Source organism: Scyliorhinus canicula, chromosome 14 (genome assembly GCF_902713615.1).
Source record: "Scyliorhinus canicula chromosome 14, sScyCan1.1, whole genome shotgun sequence".
NCBI lineage: Eukaryota > Metazoa > Chordata > Chondrichthyes > Carcharhiniformes > Scyliorhinidae > Scyliorhinus > Scyliorhinus canicula.
Window position 1 is genome coordinate 78181705 of NC_052159.1, and position 18348 is coordinate 78200052.

The 18348-nt window shown below is 46.9% G+C and overlaps 1 long non-coding RNA gene across 1 annotated transcript; it reads left to right on the forward strand.

Annotated features, from left to right (window-relative positions):
* The first annotated feature begins 9004 nt into the window (after positions 1-9004).
* Positions 9005-17411, forward strand: LOC119977564. The gene is made up of 3 exons (XR_005463221.1): positions 9005-9175; positions 16883-16938; positions 17263-17411. It is a non-coding gene; the product is annotated as an uncharacterized LOC119977564 (long non-coding RNA).
* The last annotated feature ends 937 nt before the right edge of the window (positions 17412-18348 follow it).

An 18348-nucleotide genomic window follows, 5' to 3' on the forward strand; every position in this document is an offset into this window, starting at 1 on the left:
GATCGGTGGGCCCCGATCGCGGGCCAGGCTACCGTGGTGGCACCCCCGGGGCCAAATCGCCCGCGCCCCTCCCCCCCTCCCAGGACCCTGGAGCCCGCCCGCGCCGCCTGTCCCGTCGGTAAGGGAGGTGTTTTGATTCACGCCGGCAGGACCGGCATTACAGCAGCGGGACTTTGGCCCATCGTGGGCCGGAGAATCGCCGGGGGGGGGGGGGGGGGGGGGGCGGCTTGCCGACCGGCGCGGCGCGATTCCCGCCCCCGCCGAATCTCTGGTGCCGGAGACTTCGGGAGACGCCAGGGGCAGGTTTCACGCTGCCCCCCGGCGATTCTCCGACCCGGCGGGGCGGTTGGAGAATCCAGCCCCTTGTGTCTGAGAACAGGAATATGAAACAGGAACACAGCTTCAGGGCTGAGGAGCTTGCAGTTGTAACTGGTCTGCCAATATTTGGCTATCACTGAAATTATTCTGAGTGAGCAATAAGCACAAACCTACTTTGGCTTCTTTTCCTCTCAAGGTGCCCTGTCTCAGGTCTGGGTGATAGACAGGCTGACATAAAAAAAAGTAATATGGGAGGCCAGGCCACCCTCTTCATTTATTTTATATCCCTGTGCCAATCTATGCACACTGCAGGTCCAAGACTTCCCACAGTCCTCTGCACTCTCTCTCTCTCCCTCTCTTTCCTCCCACCACTCACCCAATTTCCAATCCAGGTTACCTCAGAAATTCCAGGATGACAGTCAAAAACATCAGGTTTATTAAGGGACATGGGCCCAAAGGAGTTTGTCCATAGATCAGCCAGAATCTCATTCAATGGCGAGACAGGGTTGAGGGGCTGAATGGCCTACTCCTATTTCTATATTCCTATGTCTCATTAGATGGGTATATGCTCAGTTTACTTCAGTTTTTCACCTCGGGCATCAGCATTCCTAGGGCAAAGGTCAGGAAAAATGTCCCTTTAAGTAAAACTTCAATACCCTGCTCCTCAAAATCTTGAATGCTGCATTTCTCGTTACATGAAGGAAAGAGGAAGAATTTGTAGCTGCTCATTGATTCCTTGCTAATATGCTTTCTTACAGCTCTTCATCGTTCCTTGTTGCCCAGGTAATAGGAAATTTGTGAGATACTAATTACAAAGTCAGTGATTTGATATGCAACCAGCGATGGTCCTTTATCAAGTGTTTGAGAACTGCTTGTTACTTTATCAGGACTTCAGTATGCAAATGTTGTAAAGAATCCTAACTAAGTTCAAATCTTTAATTATTACTGTTGCAGTTCCTGACCGCCTTACCCTCTCCCTCCATCACCTGACCCATGCTGAACTGGCCCAATGTTTCCCCATTGCCTTCTACAGCTTCTCTCATTTCTGCTCGGAAGCTCTTGGTAAAATTTGGCCTAATGCACTAAATTTTAAAGTAATTGTGGTAATGTGGCCCCTTTAAGGGGCAAACCTTCCTGGCCCAGGAAGGACAGACCGGATGGAGTGTGCAAACATTAACCTATCAGGTGTTTGGGCATAGACCTGACTGTTGGGGTTTGGTCAGAGTTAGCTTGGGAGTCGAGGGAACAAGACCTGTAGAGGAGTTTTATTGCTGTCCATAACGTTCTTCTTAGTTAAATAAATCACTCTTGTGATTTAGCATTGCCTCGCCGCTTGCCTCGCAATACAACAGCAATATTCCTGGAACAACCAACTAGAGGCATAGTCAAACTGCTGGCAGCTGTAAGATAATCTATTTGAGAGTCTCCATTTTGTAATGAGATTCCTTGGCTAAATACAGTGTCATTAATCTTTTGTACTATACTACTGGGTCTTGTTTGTATATCACTATTTTGTGAGTAATATAACAGCAGGATCTTGTTGCAAACCAAATCACAACAAACTGTAAAGTACTACCCTCTTCTTTCAGACCTCAGGTGTGGTAGTTTAATTGAATACTGCCGAAGAAATGGACCAAATGGCACAAACATTCTAGTTCTGCTTTTATCGTCTCAGAGGTCACAGACAATTCACATCAGAATGATTCTGATGTATGCAATTACACTTTTAAATTAGAAATGCACTACATGCTCCAGTTTAAGCATATTAGGTTCCCAGACTAATGTCCATGCAGTTTTGCCAACAGAAAATGGCAACAGTCACATTACGTTTTCCCGCCAGTTGGGTCCTGATCATCTGCTTCTACCAAAGGCAGCCCTAACATCCAAATGAGCTCTATCTGCTCATCAACCATCACAGCAAATTAACCATGGCCCTGATACTTGACTTACAATGAAAATTAATGCAACATTAAACATTCAAACTCCACACAGACAGTGACCCAAGCTGGGAATTGAACCTGGGATCCTGGCGCTGTGAAGCAACCGTGCTAACCACTGTGCTGTTGCGCTGACCATGAAGACATTATTACAGGAATTAACCTGCACCTTGACTCTATAAAACACAGAAAACAGGTAAGGCATGTAACCACGCCAAGGAGCAACCGAACAGAAAGCACATATTTTACAATCTTTCTGAGATTGGTGACACATTACATAACAGAGTGAATCAGTTCAGGGACAGGGAAACAGCTGTTTTCCAAATTCATCTGTGCCACTGCAGTGTAGTCCTGCCATTGCCTATATGTACATAATCAACAAGCATCTGTTTGGAGTTTAAACTTACACTAAGTGCATGCTTGTTTCCTCATTAATCTTGAACTGTAGGTGTATGATGGCTATTTAGCAAACTGACAAACTACCTGAGCATCCTCCACTGCTGTAGGACATGGTTGGACTTTTCTCAGTAACATTATCGTCTTCAAATGTGTGGCTTGATTGGATAACTGCCTATCTGAAAGCAATCGCACAGCATTTTCTAGGTTCACCTTACTTACATTACATAAATGAGATCCAGAAATTTGAAACACCTTGGTCTGGATTCGCTGTAGACCATGCATTCCTACTGGAGCTGAATTGGAACTGGTTTCCTATCCCCCTGGGAGTGCAAACCGGTAACCTATTCAATGATTCGCACCATGCAAATTTATGCATGGTGTGGAACATGAGGGAATCCCGCTATCGGGCCATAAATTTCATCGGGTGGTCTGATAGCGAGGTCCTGCGGCCACCTCACCCCCGCACACCACAAATCATACCCGAAAACCCCCCATCCCTGCACAGCAGCCCCCCCACCCCACTACTCCCAAGTGCGGGTGTGATCGACCCCCCCAAAGACCCCTGTAATAGGAACTCCCCCCCCCCCACCCCCACCCCCCAGACAGGGATCCCTGTATTAGGGGGACACCCCATCCCACACAGGGGCCCCTGTAGTAAGGGGGCCATCCCGACCCCCAACCTGAAGGGACACCCCCTCACAGAATCCACCCCCCCCCCCCCTCCGCTGAAATGGGACCCCTGTCTGGAAGCTAGAGATGTGGAGATGCCGGCGTTGGACTGGGGTGAGCACAGTAAGAAGTCTTACAACACCTGGTTAAAGTCCAACAGGTTTGTTTCAAACACGAGCTTTCGGAGCGCAGCTCCTTCCTCAGGTGAATGGAGAGGTATGTTCCAGAAACATTTATATAGACAAAGTCAGAGATGCTGGACAATGCTTGGAATGCGAGCGTTTGCAGCTAATCAAATCATTACAGATCCAGGGAGAGGGATAATCACAGGTTAAAGAGGTGTGAATTGTCTCAAGCCAGAACAGTTGGTAGGATTTTGCAAGTCTAGGCCAGATGGTGGGGGGTGGATGTAATGCGACATGAATCCAAGATCCCGGTTGAGGCCGCACTCATGCGTGTGGAACTTAGCTGTAAGTTTTTGCTCGGCAATTCTGCGTTGTCGCGTGTCCTGAAGACCGCCTTGGAGAACACTTACCCGGAGATCAGAGGCTGAATGCCCTTGACTGCTGAAGTGTTCCCCGACTGGAAGGGAACATTCCTGCCTGGTGATTGTCGCACGATGCCCATTCATTCCTTGTCGCAGTGTCTGCATGGTCTTGCTAATGTACCACGCTTGGGACATCCTTTCCTGCAGCGTAAGAGGTCGACTACATTGGTTGAGTCGCACGAGTATGTGCCGCGTACCTGGTGGGTGGTGTTACCACGTTTAATGGTGGTATCCAAGTCGATGATCTGGCATGTCTTGCAGAGATTGCCCTGGCAGGGTTGTGTGGTGTCGTGGTCGCTGTTCTGAAGGCTGGGTAATTTGCTGCAAACAGTGGTTTGTTTGAGGTTGTGCGGTTGTTTGAAGGCCAGTAATGGGGGTGTGGGGATGACCTTGGCAAGATGTTCATCTTCATTGATGATGTGTTGAAGGCTGTGAAGGCTGGTGTTGTAAGACTTCCTACTGGAAGCTAGAAAACAGTCCAGACAGGGGAGGTGAAAAGAATTATAACTGTAACACTAACCTTGCAGCACAACATGCCCAACCTTACAGCACAACATGCCCATTCCTGGAAGGAGAGCAGCTGTGACCTGCATCTAGTTCCCGCAGATCCATTAGCTGCAGGCCATTCATAGGTTTCTTGTAGTGGTCTGTGATTGACAGCTTCTACAAACCATCTGGAGCTTTGATTCATTCATCTCCCTTTACAATTCAGTGGCCCCATTGGTGAAACTCAAATGATTGCAAACATTGACCATATCAAAGAGAGGTAAGTACAGTAAAATCACACGCTTGAGTGATTGGAATGCACTTAGTGCTTGAAATGCTCCTACCGCTCTCTAGCTTCTAGACAGGGGTCATATTACTGGGGCGGGTGGGTTCAGTATAAGGATGGGGGTGATATGTGGAGGGGTGGTCCCTTATAGGCAGGAGGTTCCTGTGGGAGGGCCCTCTATTACAGGGGCCCCTGGGACAGGTCCACTTATTACATGGGCCCCTGGGAGAGGTCCCCCCATTACAGGGGCCCCTGGGAGAGGTCCCCCCATTACAGGGACCCCTGGGAGAGGTCCCCTATTACAGGGCCCCCTGGGAAGGCCCCCCTATTACAGGGGCCCCTGGGAGAGGTCCCCCCATTACAGGGACCCCTCGGAGAGGTCCCCCTATTACAGGGGCCCCTGGGAGAGGTCCCCCTATTACAGGGGTCCCTGGGAGAGGTCCCCCTATTACAGGGGCCCCTGGGAGAGGTCCCCCTATTACAGGGGCCCCTGGGAGAGGTCCCCCTATTACAGGGGCCCCTGGGAGAGGTCCCCCTATTACAGGGGCCCCTGGGAGAGGTCCCCCTATTACAGGGGCCCCTGGGACAGGTTCCCCTATTACAGGGGCCCCTGGGAGAGGTCCCCCTATTACAGGGGCCCCTGGGAGAGGTCCCCCTATTACAGGGGCCCCTGGGAGAGGTCCCCCTATTACAGGGGCCCCTGTGAGAGGTCCCCCTATTACAGGGGCCCCTGGGACAGGTTCCCCTATTACAGGGGCCCCTGGGAGAGGTCCCCCTATTACAGGGGCCCCTGGGAGAGGTCCCCCTATTACAGGGGCCCCTGGGAGAGGTCCCCCTATTACAGGGGCCCCTGGGAAGGCCCCCCTATTACAGGGGCCCCTGGGAGAGGTCCCCCTATTACAGGGGCCCCTGGGAGAGATCCCCCTATTACAGGGATCCCTGGGAGAGGTCCCCTTATTACAGGGGTCCCTGGGGGAGGTACTCATATTACATGGGCCCCTGTGTGAGGTCTCCCTAGTACAGGGGTTCCTGGGGAAGGTCCCCTTGTTACAGGGGTCGGTCCCTGGGAGAGATCACCCATTACAGGGATCCCTGGGAGAGGTCCCCCTATTACATGGGTCCCTGGGGGAGGTCCCCCCAATTCAGGGTTCTTTGCAGGGCTCTCTCTATTACAGAGGTCCCAGCGCCGATCCTGATTTTTCTCCTGTGCCCGATTCTCCATCCCATCAGAAAGCATTCCGGGCTTCTCGGGACAAAGAATCCTACCCCTTATTTTTTGGTGGAGGTGTGGAACACTCTGTTCCAGAATTTAAAATTATTAAGATGTCAGACCGGAAACCAGCATGGGACAGGCTTGACAGGCGAGTGGAACTAGGTGCGAGGTAGGATTCGGGGTTTTGGATATTCAAATCTATGGAGGATGGAGCAGCTTACAAATCCACACTTACTTTTGTAAAGCAATTAGCACTCAGTCTCTGGACAGATCATCACATGGACTGCTTTTATCATACACTTTCTCTGTGCTTGTATTTTCCCAGTGGACCAGGATTGCATTAACAATTGAAGTCCTTATGGACAGTCAATGAAAAAGATTAAACTTTATCATGTAATAATCTACACGAGCAGTGATATTCTCCAAATCATTTGAGTGAAGCTGCTTCTAAAAAGACGTGGATCAATATGTCAGTGTTCTCCATATCTTGTGATTTTGTTATGGGCCAGGGTTTAGAGAACACCAAAGTACATCATGGAATTCACCTGACCCACAACTTTTAATAGATTTTGGTTTTGGGGAGCACAAGGGCCCACTTTACAGGTGTGTTGCAACAGAGATCTAAAGTATCTTTAAAACAAAACAATGTTTATTCTATGAGTCCAGTTAACATTTTATAAACCCAGAGTAAACATCTTACCAACTACCAACAACCAACACTGATAACCCCCCCAAAAAGATACTGTACTCTATAAGTAACCCTTAGGAACTTTCTTAACAACATCCATAAGCCAAAACACTTTTTAACAAAGATAGTTTGAATTCTCCACAGAGAACAGTTATCACTCTTAAATTATCAAGTAATCTAACCCCTTTGTTTACCATACAGAGAGATAGACCAATATACATCTGCTTGATTTGAATGCAGCTCTCCAACTGAAAGCGAAACTAAAACACAGAGCCAAAAAGAGCTTCCAGTTCAAAATGAAAGTAAAAAGCAAAATCACATTTCAGCTCCACCTACACAATGACGTCACTGCAGCCATTTGATGACACACACTTTTCTTAAAGGGACTCTCACATGACAATTTAATCACAGGATCATGACATCCATCATTGACAACTCTTCAAAAATGAGACATTAGTAGATAGCTTGAATTTCTCCCCGAAAGTTTGAGATCATAGAATCATAGAATTTACAGTGCATAAGGAGACCATTCAGCCCATCGAGTCTGCACCGGCTCTTGAAAAGAGCACCCTACTTAAGCTTATGCCTCCACTCTATCCCCGTAACCCAGTAACCTCAGCTAGCTGTTTCTGGACACTAAGGGCAATTTATCATGACCAATCCACCTAACCTGCACATCTTTGGATTGAGGGAGGAAACCGGAACACCCGGAGGAAACCCACGAGATAGCTTTTGAGCCATGACAATTGTTAGTATATTGAAATTTTTTGCCAGGCTCACATGCTGAAAGGTTGGAGACACGTACACCCCCCGGAGGGCCTAGAGGTCATGACCTGATTTCATAGCTATCCGGCTGGTAGCTGTCTCAGGTCATGGCTTCTTCCTCTATCTGGCAGGATGTCTCGCCTCTAAGAGCTGCCAGACAATCAATTGGAACTGCTGCTGCTCCCCATGAGGAGCAACCTGAATTCTGAACATGAAAGAAATTGATTGAGATGATTTTGCCAGGGCCAGTCAAGCAGGCATTGGTAAGAGGAATGGGGGTCCATGATCTGCAGGCTGAAGGGTGGAGGAACAAGGTCGGTGATCACCAATGGGAGAGCTTTCATCAGGCACAGGGTGAGTCTGTGAGAAGCGTTTCCCTTGTGGCCTCAACATATGTGTGGATCCCCCAACTACTGGTAAAATGCCAGCAGTGTTGGGTTGTGACCACTTAACATGCTCAATTGATCCAAGCGCAGGTAAGCCACCTGATATCCATCTTGCCACTTGTAAAATACCAGCAGAAAGGGGTAGGCAATGGAAAAATGCCCCAGCCAATTTCTATGCCCTCCTTACCGGCCAGCCCAGTCTGGCTGTAGTGGGGGGAGGGTGGGTCATAGAATTCCAGCCACAGAGTTATTATGGTATGGAAGGCGGCCATTCAGTCCATGGAAGCTCTCTGCAGTACAATCCAATCAGTACTATTTTCCTAGTTTAGTGCTGCAGCTTGTGATTTTATTTATATATATCGACTTTTCTTCCAATATCACAATACAACTGTGGCAAGTAGACTGTGATCCTATCTGTACATAAATCTGTGACCTTTCTGTGCACATCATTGAAGCATTAGGGAAGAGGAAAACATTTTAATCAATGGCATAAAAATAGCAGGAGGATAAACTCCTGACAAAATATGTTTATCCTTTCGAAAAGTAGCTGGTTAATAAAATATCTTTGATTAACTTCAGCATTCATTTCACTTTGCAGTTTCTTTTTGAATTTTATGATTTTTAGGGTAGCAAGTTACCATGGTGTAACATCCTGTTAATTTTTACTTTTAGTATTTAACCTACTGCCTTAATACTGTCATTGTTCATAAATAGTCCCAGGGATATCCAAATGCCAATTTCTGAACAGATTTGAGTGCTAATAAATGATTTGCCTCAATTATTTTCAAATGTTCCCTTTGTATTTCGCTGTCAAGTACTTGGAACATTTTTATTCTGGCCAAGCCTGGAATGGTTATTGGAAGAGCTCGCTCGGGGCCTACGAGGTGAGAATGATTGTCTTCCCCATGGCCCTTGTGGAGATCAAGCTCCCCATTAGGGGCCGGAAGTCTCTATTGATCTCTGTCTAAAAGGCTGGTCAGGCACCAACCAGAAAGGAACCTGGTAGGAATCTACCAGGCTGGGTATGTATTGTGCTGCAAATAAAAACTTCTGTTTTGTTTATTTTACATGGTGTGGACTCTCTGTGACCTTTTTGAAGTGATAATGATTTTTGCTTGTAGAAACAGCACGTTGAGTCTGCAGACATCTGTTTCTATCAGCAAAGTTTGGAAGATCAATATGCAGGGGCGGATTTTCAATGAAACACACTGTGCCCAGCACAGGGGCCCGACCAACGCCTGGCGGGGGCGGGGGGGGGGGGAGCCTCCACCAGCCATCCTGTTGTACTGCCTGACCCAGTACTGGAATGCTCAGGGTCAGTTCAACTGGAGTGCATATCAACATGGCCAGACAGTTAGCAGAGTATCCACTCAGAAACTGTTTAGTCCTGAATTTGCTGCTGATAGACTAAAACGAGCGAGTTTATCAGCAGCAATTGCAGCGTGAAGTCAGACTCTGGGTGAGAACCAAAGAGCGGGAAGGTAAGTAATTGCTGACAGTAGGTGTTTGCAAGAGCACAAGGTGAGGAATAGGGGCGGCAGCTGGCCATGGCAAGGTCTGTGCCAGCAGAAAAGCAGACCCTCCCAGCCTGCCCTTCCCCCTCCACCACCCCCCCAACCACCACCAGCCCCCAAAACACCCCATCAATATCCCCTCAACCACTACCACCAGCCCCAACCACGACCCCCTCAACCAAAACCACCACTCCCAACCAACACCCCCTCAACCACCACCATCACCACCAACCCGCCCAACCAACACCCTCTCCCCCCCCAACCTTCGCCAACCCACCCCCTTGAAGCCAACAGCAGGCACATGAGGCCCAGGGCCATGATGAGGACACAGTGTGGTTTGGGAAAGTCAAGGTCTGTGCCAGCAGCAGCAGCAGAGTGCAGCCCCCCAACTCCTCCAGGCCAGCAGCATTCACACTAGGCCACAACGTGGACATAGTGTGACACAGCAGAGCAGACCTCCCCTCAGTCCAGGAGCAGGCCTTGGGGCAAGTGAAAGGCACAGCGGCCGTGGCAAGGACACAGCATGGGTGAGGCAGGCTGACCCGATGATCCCAGGTGAGCGAGGTGATGAAAGGAGAGTGTGAGGGATGGAAGGAGAGGAGGGGGAGTGTTTGTGTGAAGGGAAGGGCATGAGGTATGGTGGGGGGAGTGTGTGAAGAGATTTGGTTGCAGGGAAGGTGTGTGTGTGAGGGGGTTGCAGGGAGGGGCAGTTTGTGAAGGTATTGTGAGGGGAGGAAGAGTTTATGAGGGGGGAATGGGCGGGGGGATTGTTGGTTGAAATCCATGATCAGAAACGCAGCTTCATAATGAAAAGATGAACCCTATTTTTGATAAAATGTGGGATTGACTGCAAACTTCTGCTCTTTCAGACACTTGATTAGCTGTCCAAAATCAAAATCAGTTTCTTTAGCAATGTGAAGCAACACCATCAAGCTGGCAGTCAAAAATTCAGAAAAATGAAGGCAGGGCAAGAGGACAAAGCCAAGCAAAAGGACAGTTTGTCAATTTATTTTAAAAAGCTTGAAATATTGAACAGTTTTTCTGATCTCCGTCTTTGCGTTCTATTGGGCAAGAGTGGGTGGGGATGGGTGAAGTTTGGGGGCTACCCAGAAATGAAGGTGAGCACAAGCCCCAATAACTGTAAGTCTGCCCCTGTCAATATGGATTTATATCACATTTACCAAGCATAAAAATTGAACATCCAAACAGCTCTCACTTGTTCTTGCAGTCTGTCGCATATTTAAGGAGGGTATTTATGTTTTGCAAAATACTGAGTGAAATTTCCTTTTCCGATTATGTAGTCAGCCAAGGAAAACACAGATTTCAATGACACATTTCTTGATGGTGGAGTCCTGTGAGTCAGAGCAAAAAAATAAGCCAATTCTCAGAAAAGAAAAATACCGCAGTCGCTGAAATTCTGAAATAACAAACAAAAATGCTGGGAACATTCAACAGGATAAATAGCATCTGTAAGAAGGAGCAATGCAGTGAATGGGAAGGATCTTCCTTTATGGGCGTCAGGGCACTGACAACAGAGTCAAAAGCCCACTGTATGGGCAGCAGTCACCCGGTTGTGATTGCTCTGAATTGGTCAAACATTGGCCAGATGGTGGACTTGGCTGTCTAATTTGGATGACAGGCCAGCCAGTAGTACGCCGCCTAATACTGAAGAGCATGTTGTCCTTTTAGATAAATAACAGAGAGACTGCCTCCAGTTGGAAGTGCTGACGGTTTTCAAAATATTAAAAATATTTCGTAAAAAATATCCTTTGCAGCTCAGCCACCATGTAGGTAGGCCTCAAAACAACCTTGGGGCTTTGGCCTGCTGCCAGGAGCAGGTCATCTCCTTGTTGCTTGGCTGCTCACTCCGCCAACACAGCTGAATGTCTGGAGACTGGTGGAAAAGTTCCAGTTGGCCTCCAACAGGCTTTAGGAAAGTTTTGAACAGCCTTAATTAGCTCCCCATTGCTTGTTGGAAAATGGCCCAAGGATGTGGGATAGTGTTGGGAAACTGGCATGTCAGCCAGCGGTGCAAAATATCATGCCTGCTTGTTCCTGTCCTTGAAACCACCGGGGTTTAAATCGTCTGCCCAACATTTCAAGTTGATGGTCTGTAAAAGACTGTTTCAGTAGGAGATTTTGCAGGTAACAACACGAGTTGCATCTAAATTGGGGATATTCTTTAAGCAGGCACAAGAGCAGAATCCTTTACGATCATTCCCTGAACTGCTGTGGAGTCTGAATGTCAAGACAGAATCATTGCTAGCTTCAACTAACTTGGGGAATAAATGCAGGCATGAGATGGGAATTTTTAGGCCACATAGCTACCTGCTGTTCCATTTTAGGATGATCAGAAGGCTTCTTGCAGGTATTCCCTCCATATGCACAATTTGGCGATGCAGCTATTAACCAGATTGTAATTCCTTCAATTTTGGAGTGCTCAGTCGTAGGCAATAAATGCAACAATGGGCAAAGATATTCGATAACATCATGGAAATCATTAACACTGCAATCATTTTCTCAGTATTAACTGAGAGACTGGGTATTTAATATTGTGGGTAATTTGTGCAGACATATTGGGCGGGATTCTCCGAGCCCCCGCGCCAAAATCGCGATCGGCGTGGGGACGGAGAATGGGCATTGACACCAAAATCCAGCGCGATGTCGCTTCTGCTCTCCCCGTCCCCAGAGAATCGCCGCAAATCGCGCGTGTGTGGTCTACGAGGCGTGGGTCGGGGGTCATTGACAGAGGCCCCCGCTGGGATTCTCCAAGGACAACTGGCCGAGTTCCCAACGGCGATGTTTCTAACCACATTTTGCCTGTCGGGAACGGCTGGTGGCATCTGCAGACTCAGTCTGCGGCCGCCCTGGTGGGGGGGCTTGGGGATCCTTCATCAGTAGGAAGGGCCTCACAGATGGCCAGGCATGAGATCGGGCGGTACCGATCCGTGGGAGCGCTTGATCTCGGGAGGCACCTACATTCCTGGTGCCGCTCCGTGGACTGAATCCGCTGTGTCGCACGAGACGGCTGCCGCAGGCCACCGCCGTGCGCAAGTATGGATTCCCGACCGGAATTTCAGGGCCCCGTTTCCGCAGCCAGAGCTGAGAGAAGCACTCCAGGGCCCTGCTAGCCCCCTGCAAATTGGAGAATCACTCTCGACTTTCTTAAGGGAAGTCCAGAGTGAAACGCCCACATTTTGACGGTGGCGTGGGGACATAGCCCCATTATTGGAGAATCCCACCCATTATGTGCTGAAATGTGTGTCATCTGTCACACTGGTAAAGATTAAGGTATAGGAATCTGGAGCTCATGTCTGAAGCAGAGTTGGAGCTCATTGCAGATTCAAATAGTGGCGTAATATCAATTTCAGGACCTCTGCCCCAAATTGGACTGCCTTGATTGACTTTGAGCTCCAGGCATAACCAAACTACATGAAATGAAATGAAATGAAAACCACTTATTGTCACGAGTAGGCTTCAATGAAGTTACTGTGAAAAGCCCCTAGTCGCCACATTCCGGCGCCTGTCCGGGGAGGCTGGTACGGGAATCGAACCGTGCTGCTGGCCTGCTTGGTCTGCTTTAAAAGCCTCGATTTAGCCCAGTGAGCTAAACCAGCCCCTACATGTGGCCTAACCAGTGCTCCCTTTAAGGGACCATGTGAGTCACCACCCAAAAAAATAATTTTGAACGATGTAGTTGCCTGAATCCTGTGCTTGGAGAAGCAGGAGTATTCATCCAGTCTCACAGCAGTCTTAAAGACCATCGTTGACTCCTGCTTGCCCCCCTCCTGATTATATCACCACCATGGGGGACCCAGCCAAAATTCAAATTTGCTTCACTATTAAGCCTTCTGGTGATGCTTGCTAGGATATTTTTCTGAGCTAAATTTAATTGGGCACAAAGTCTACCATCTTTTTTTTAATATAAATTAAAAGTACCCAATTATTTTTGTCCCCAATTAAGGAGCAATTTTGTGTGGCCAATCCACCTAATCTGCACATCTTTGGGTTGTGGGGGTGAGACCGACGCAAACATGGGGAGAATGTGCAAACTCCACACCGACAGTGGGCCAGGACTGGGATCAAACCTGGGTCCTCAGTGCCATGATGCAGCAGTCCAACATCAAGTCTACCTCAGACTTAGCCCTTCTGTGCATTGATCATTCCCTACTCCCAGCTTGTGTCTTTGGCCCAATGTGTCCAAACTGCTGGGAACGCTGAAGTGAAAAATAATAATTTAAAATCAATCTTGCAATATTGACAATACATCGCGGAGCAACAGAACAAGCCTTTTTTCCCATATTGAGACACTTCAACTAATTAAAGCACTGAAAGTTTTAAAATGATTATTCAAAAAGTTTAAAATAGTTTTGTAGTTCACAACACTCTGCTGTATTTCAACATCACAGCACCTATATTACTTCCAATTTTCACTCTGGGAAAGCAGAAGAGGGACCGAGTTGGGCCAACTAACCCTGAAGCAGATCGTCGATGGCCAGGGGGATGAGTGAGTTCCAAAGTAGGCTGGCAAGAAGGTCACCCTCAGTTTTCTTGGACTTTGTCTCAATTGTATCTGAAGGTTTTGTATCCTCCAGCACTCAAATCCTCCAAACTCCACCCATCCCTCCATCCCCCCTCATAACTCCCATGGCTCCTCATGCCACCTCAATAGAGACTCACCCAGTGTCCCTCATGGGCAGACCTCAGGAGTCATGTGGAGATGAAAAATAAATTCTAACAATATCTTAAAGCCACAACTCATAAACACGAGATAGTGAAAAAATCCCATTCATGAAACTGAAAGTTTTTAAATCTCAAGTGTTTGATACTTATAAAAACAAAAAGATTTATTTTCAGATCCCACATGGAAGGCAACTAATCCTTTAATTGTCCCTTCGAACATCAATCAAACTGTGAACTCAGAACTCTCTGCTAAGATAATTGTTGCTTTTAAAACTCAACTAAGCAGTCACAATGACATAATAATAACCCTTGGTAAATGTTAACAAAAGACTGTTTTAAAACTGCACAAACATATTGTGATGTTTTTCCGAACATACAACAGATTGACCTTAAGTGCAAGCAGTCCATGCAATTTTTTTAACTCTCAACGATAACTTAAGCCTATTTTTTTTTAAGTTCAAAGAGCAGAAGTTTGAAAAGAAAACTCCAAATCATGATACTTAAACAGATCTTGGGATAGATTCTCCGATCCCTGACGCCGAAATCGCGTTTGGCGACTGGCGGAGAATCCCTGATGATGACAAAATCGGGAGCGGTTGGGATAAATTCTCCGATCCCTGACGCTGAAATCGCGTTTGGCGACTGGCGGAGACCCTGATGACGACAAAATCGGGAGCGGTCACGATGATCCAAAAGCGGCATACTCTAGGAGTACACCACATGCCGTATCCATGGCCGGAGGACATTGTCTGAGGCACACCCCGCGATGCTCCATTCCCGACCAGCTGAGTTCCTGAAGGCATGGGACACGCGTGGTCTCACCCATCAGGAACTCAGCGTGCCTCTGTGGACTCAGTCCAGCACTGCCACAGTTGGAGGAGAGACGATCCGCGTTTAGTGGGGCATTATTCGGAGCTGGGGGCACTGTGAGGGGCGCAGTCCGGGGCCCGTGAGCCGGCTGAAAGGGGGCTGCCTATTTTTTGCGGGCCAGGTCCGTGGGCTGCGTTCGCCATGAAGCACGGTGCGGCCGTTGCAGGCCACAGCCGTGCACATGTGTGGCCATGAACCCGGCAATGCTCCGGGCCGTATCGGCAGCTGGAGCTGGGAGCTCTACACTGCCTGGCTGCTAGCCCCCCCCCCCCCCCCCCCCCCCCCCCCCCCCCCCGAGAAGGGAATCGGTGGATGCTTTGCGCCAGATTTCCTAGCGTAAAACACCACTGTTTTCATGCCGGCGTGTGGACTTAGTCTCCCAAACGGAGAATCCACCCCCTTATCTTTTAAAGGCATTTGTGTCTACTTCATAAATTTGTGACTCCCACACAATGATTTCCCACCTTTGACCAGCAAAAATGGTATATGTTTGAAACATAGAAAATAGGAGCTGGAGCAGGTAGTTAGGCCCTTTGAGCCTGCTCCTCAATTCAATATGAACTTGGCTGTTCCTCAATCACAATGCCATATTCTCACACTTTCCCCATATTCTTTGGTGCCTTTCGAGCTTAGAAATCTATTTCCATTTGAAACATATTGGCCTCCAGAGCATTCTGTGGCAGTGAATTCCCCAGATTTGCCACCCTCTGATAAAGATGTTTCTCCTAATTTTAGTCCTGTATGGCATACCCCAAATCCTGAGACTATGACCTCTTGTTGTAGACACCCCGAGCCAAAGCAAACATTGTCCTGCATCCAGCCCTGTCAGAATTTTATATGTTTTAATGAGATCTCCTCTCAATCTTCTAAATTCCACTGAATAGAGGTCAAGTCAACACAATCTCTCCTCGCAACAATCCTGCTATCGCAGGAATCAGTCTGGTGAACCATTGCTACACTCGGTCTGTGGCAAATATATCAATTCTTAATATCAGCCTCACTACTTACATTTCCATCAAGATTTGTGTCATCAGTGAACTTGGAAATATTACATTTGGTTTCTCATCCAAATTGTTGATATATATTGTGAATAAGACCCACTTATTCCTACACTCTGTTTCTTGTCTGATAACCAATTCTTACTCCATGCGGATATATCACCCAATCCCACATGCTTTAGTTTTACACAAATCTCTTATATGGAACTGTATCAAAAGATTTCTGAAAATCCAAATGCACCACATCCACTGGTTCATCCTCATCTATTCTGAGAGTAACATCCTCAAAAAACTCCAGTAGGCTTGTCAAACATGATTTTCCTTTCAAACAAACCTGCTGACTGTCTGATTGGTTTAACATTTCCAAACACCCTGCTAAAACATTGTTAATAATAGCTTCTGACAGCTTCTCTCAGACAGATGTTAAGCCATCTGGCCAGTAGTTTCCTGCTTTCTGTCCCCCTCCCTTATTGAATAAAGGAGTTACATTTTCTATTTTCCAATCCAGTGGAACCTTCATTGAATCGAGGGAGCTTTAGAAAATTAAAACCATTCATCAATTATTTCACCAGCCACTTCCTTCAAGACCCAAGGATAAAATCCAGCAGGACCCAAAGATTTGTCAGCCCTTGGCACTGAAAATTTTCTCAATACCAGTCTCTGGTGATTATAATTTTCCTCCCTTCCTTTCATTTCCTGATTAGGGGCTTTTTGCAGTAACTTCATTTGAAGCCGACTTGTGACAATAAGCGATTTTCATTAAGCTATTTCTGGGATTTCCCTTGCATCCTCGATACTGAAGGCTGATACCAAATACCTGTTCAATTTACCTGCCACCTCCGTACCTTCTGTTATTATTTCCCCAGGATCACTTTCTACATGACCAACTCTCACTTTGCTGACTCTTTTCTTATTTAAATATCGATAGAAAATCTTACTACCGTTTTTGTATTTACAACCAGCTTTCTCTTGTACTTTAATTTTTCTCTCCTTTTTAATCTTTTTGTCATTCTTTGCTGTTCTTTATATTCTGTTCAATCTTCTGACCTGCCACCCACCTTTGTGCAATTATATGCTTTTCGTTGAGGTTTATACTGTCTTTAACTTTTGTAATTTACCACAGATGCTGGATCCTTCCTTTGGCAGACAACACGTGCACGTGCGTACGTGCTCACGCATGTGAGTTCAAGAACTTTGGAACACTAATCTTTCTTCAGTGTTATCATTTATTTGTGTCCAAATCCCAGTCATGGTTAAACATGTCACACATGTCACACTTTATTGCCTGCTAACAGACACAAAATCTTACATCAGTTTTCGATATCCTTGGCATTCTTTTGGTATTGAACTAGATTTCTTCCTTTTGCCAGAAACCAAAAATGAGCATTTGCGGTTCAGATATAATTTGCAATAGCTTGAGTTAGGTGTCACCATCCTATACTAGAATAAGCAATAAAGAATTGTAAATGGTTTTCTGTCTGACTCCTTCTGCACTTCCAACAGGAGAAAAAATACTTCAAAATGAACATTCTGTAACTGCATTACCAAGAAAAAAAAACCAACAAATAAGAAGCAGAAGTCACTCATCTGTACAAAACATCCAGTGAAGTACTTTCTAAAATATTACCACCTGAGATGCCGTTCAATGCATTGGGTAGATTTTGACAACACCATGCTGTGCAGTCAGCATATCTGCCACTTATCTTTGGTTCCAAAAATACATCTCAATTATCTGCTGTTCGAAACTCTGGTGTTCTTGGAAATTAATCTTAATTCATTCAACTATGTTAATCACTCTTTCTTTCACAGTCCTACGCCTATAACTGATAGTTTGTGATGCGGTGAAGAGTTTCTCTTGTGAAAAAAAGGAGAAAGATTTGAAGAAACAGCTCACAAAAATAGTGCAAGCTTGACACGATTCTAGGTCTAAATCCTGGATAGCAATCTGGGGTGCGATCTATTGGCCTCGTCGCGCCCGACTTTGGACCTGACGAGGCCACTAAATCTTGCAAGAGGCGTCTCGTGAGATTTACCGGCCTCGTCATGCCACACAAGAGCTAGCGATACATCGCAATCTGGATTCGGCTCACTGAGATCGGGATCCAGATTTGCATGTTCAAGTGAGTAGTTAGTCTCACTTAAATATGCCTATGTCGGATCTACCCAGCTCACAGGATCAAACGACCTCGCCTCGGAGACACCTAGTGGGAGCCATTTAGCACAGGTGCAGCCTCGGTGGGTGTTCCTCTTCAAGGCTAGAAATGAAGCAAAGTCCCATTTAATAGTGGGGTCGTCATTGGCGCCGCCAGCATCGGCAAACACCCAGCTAAAAGCGCCCGACATGGGACTCATTTCAGTTCCATTAAACCTTAAATCTGCTCCATTGATCTATTTCAAGAGATTGTGGACTACCGTGCATTGTGCTGAAGCTACGGCACTAAAACGGCTTGCAACAGACAGCCAAACAAAAAAGGATCAGACAAATGGTAAACTACTGGTGGCTCGAGCCAATACTAGGGAGACGTCCAGTAGAAAGGAACAAGGATTTATTGGCAACAAGTAAAGGTAACTACAGACTGGCACAGAGTC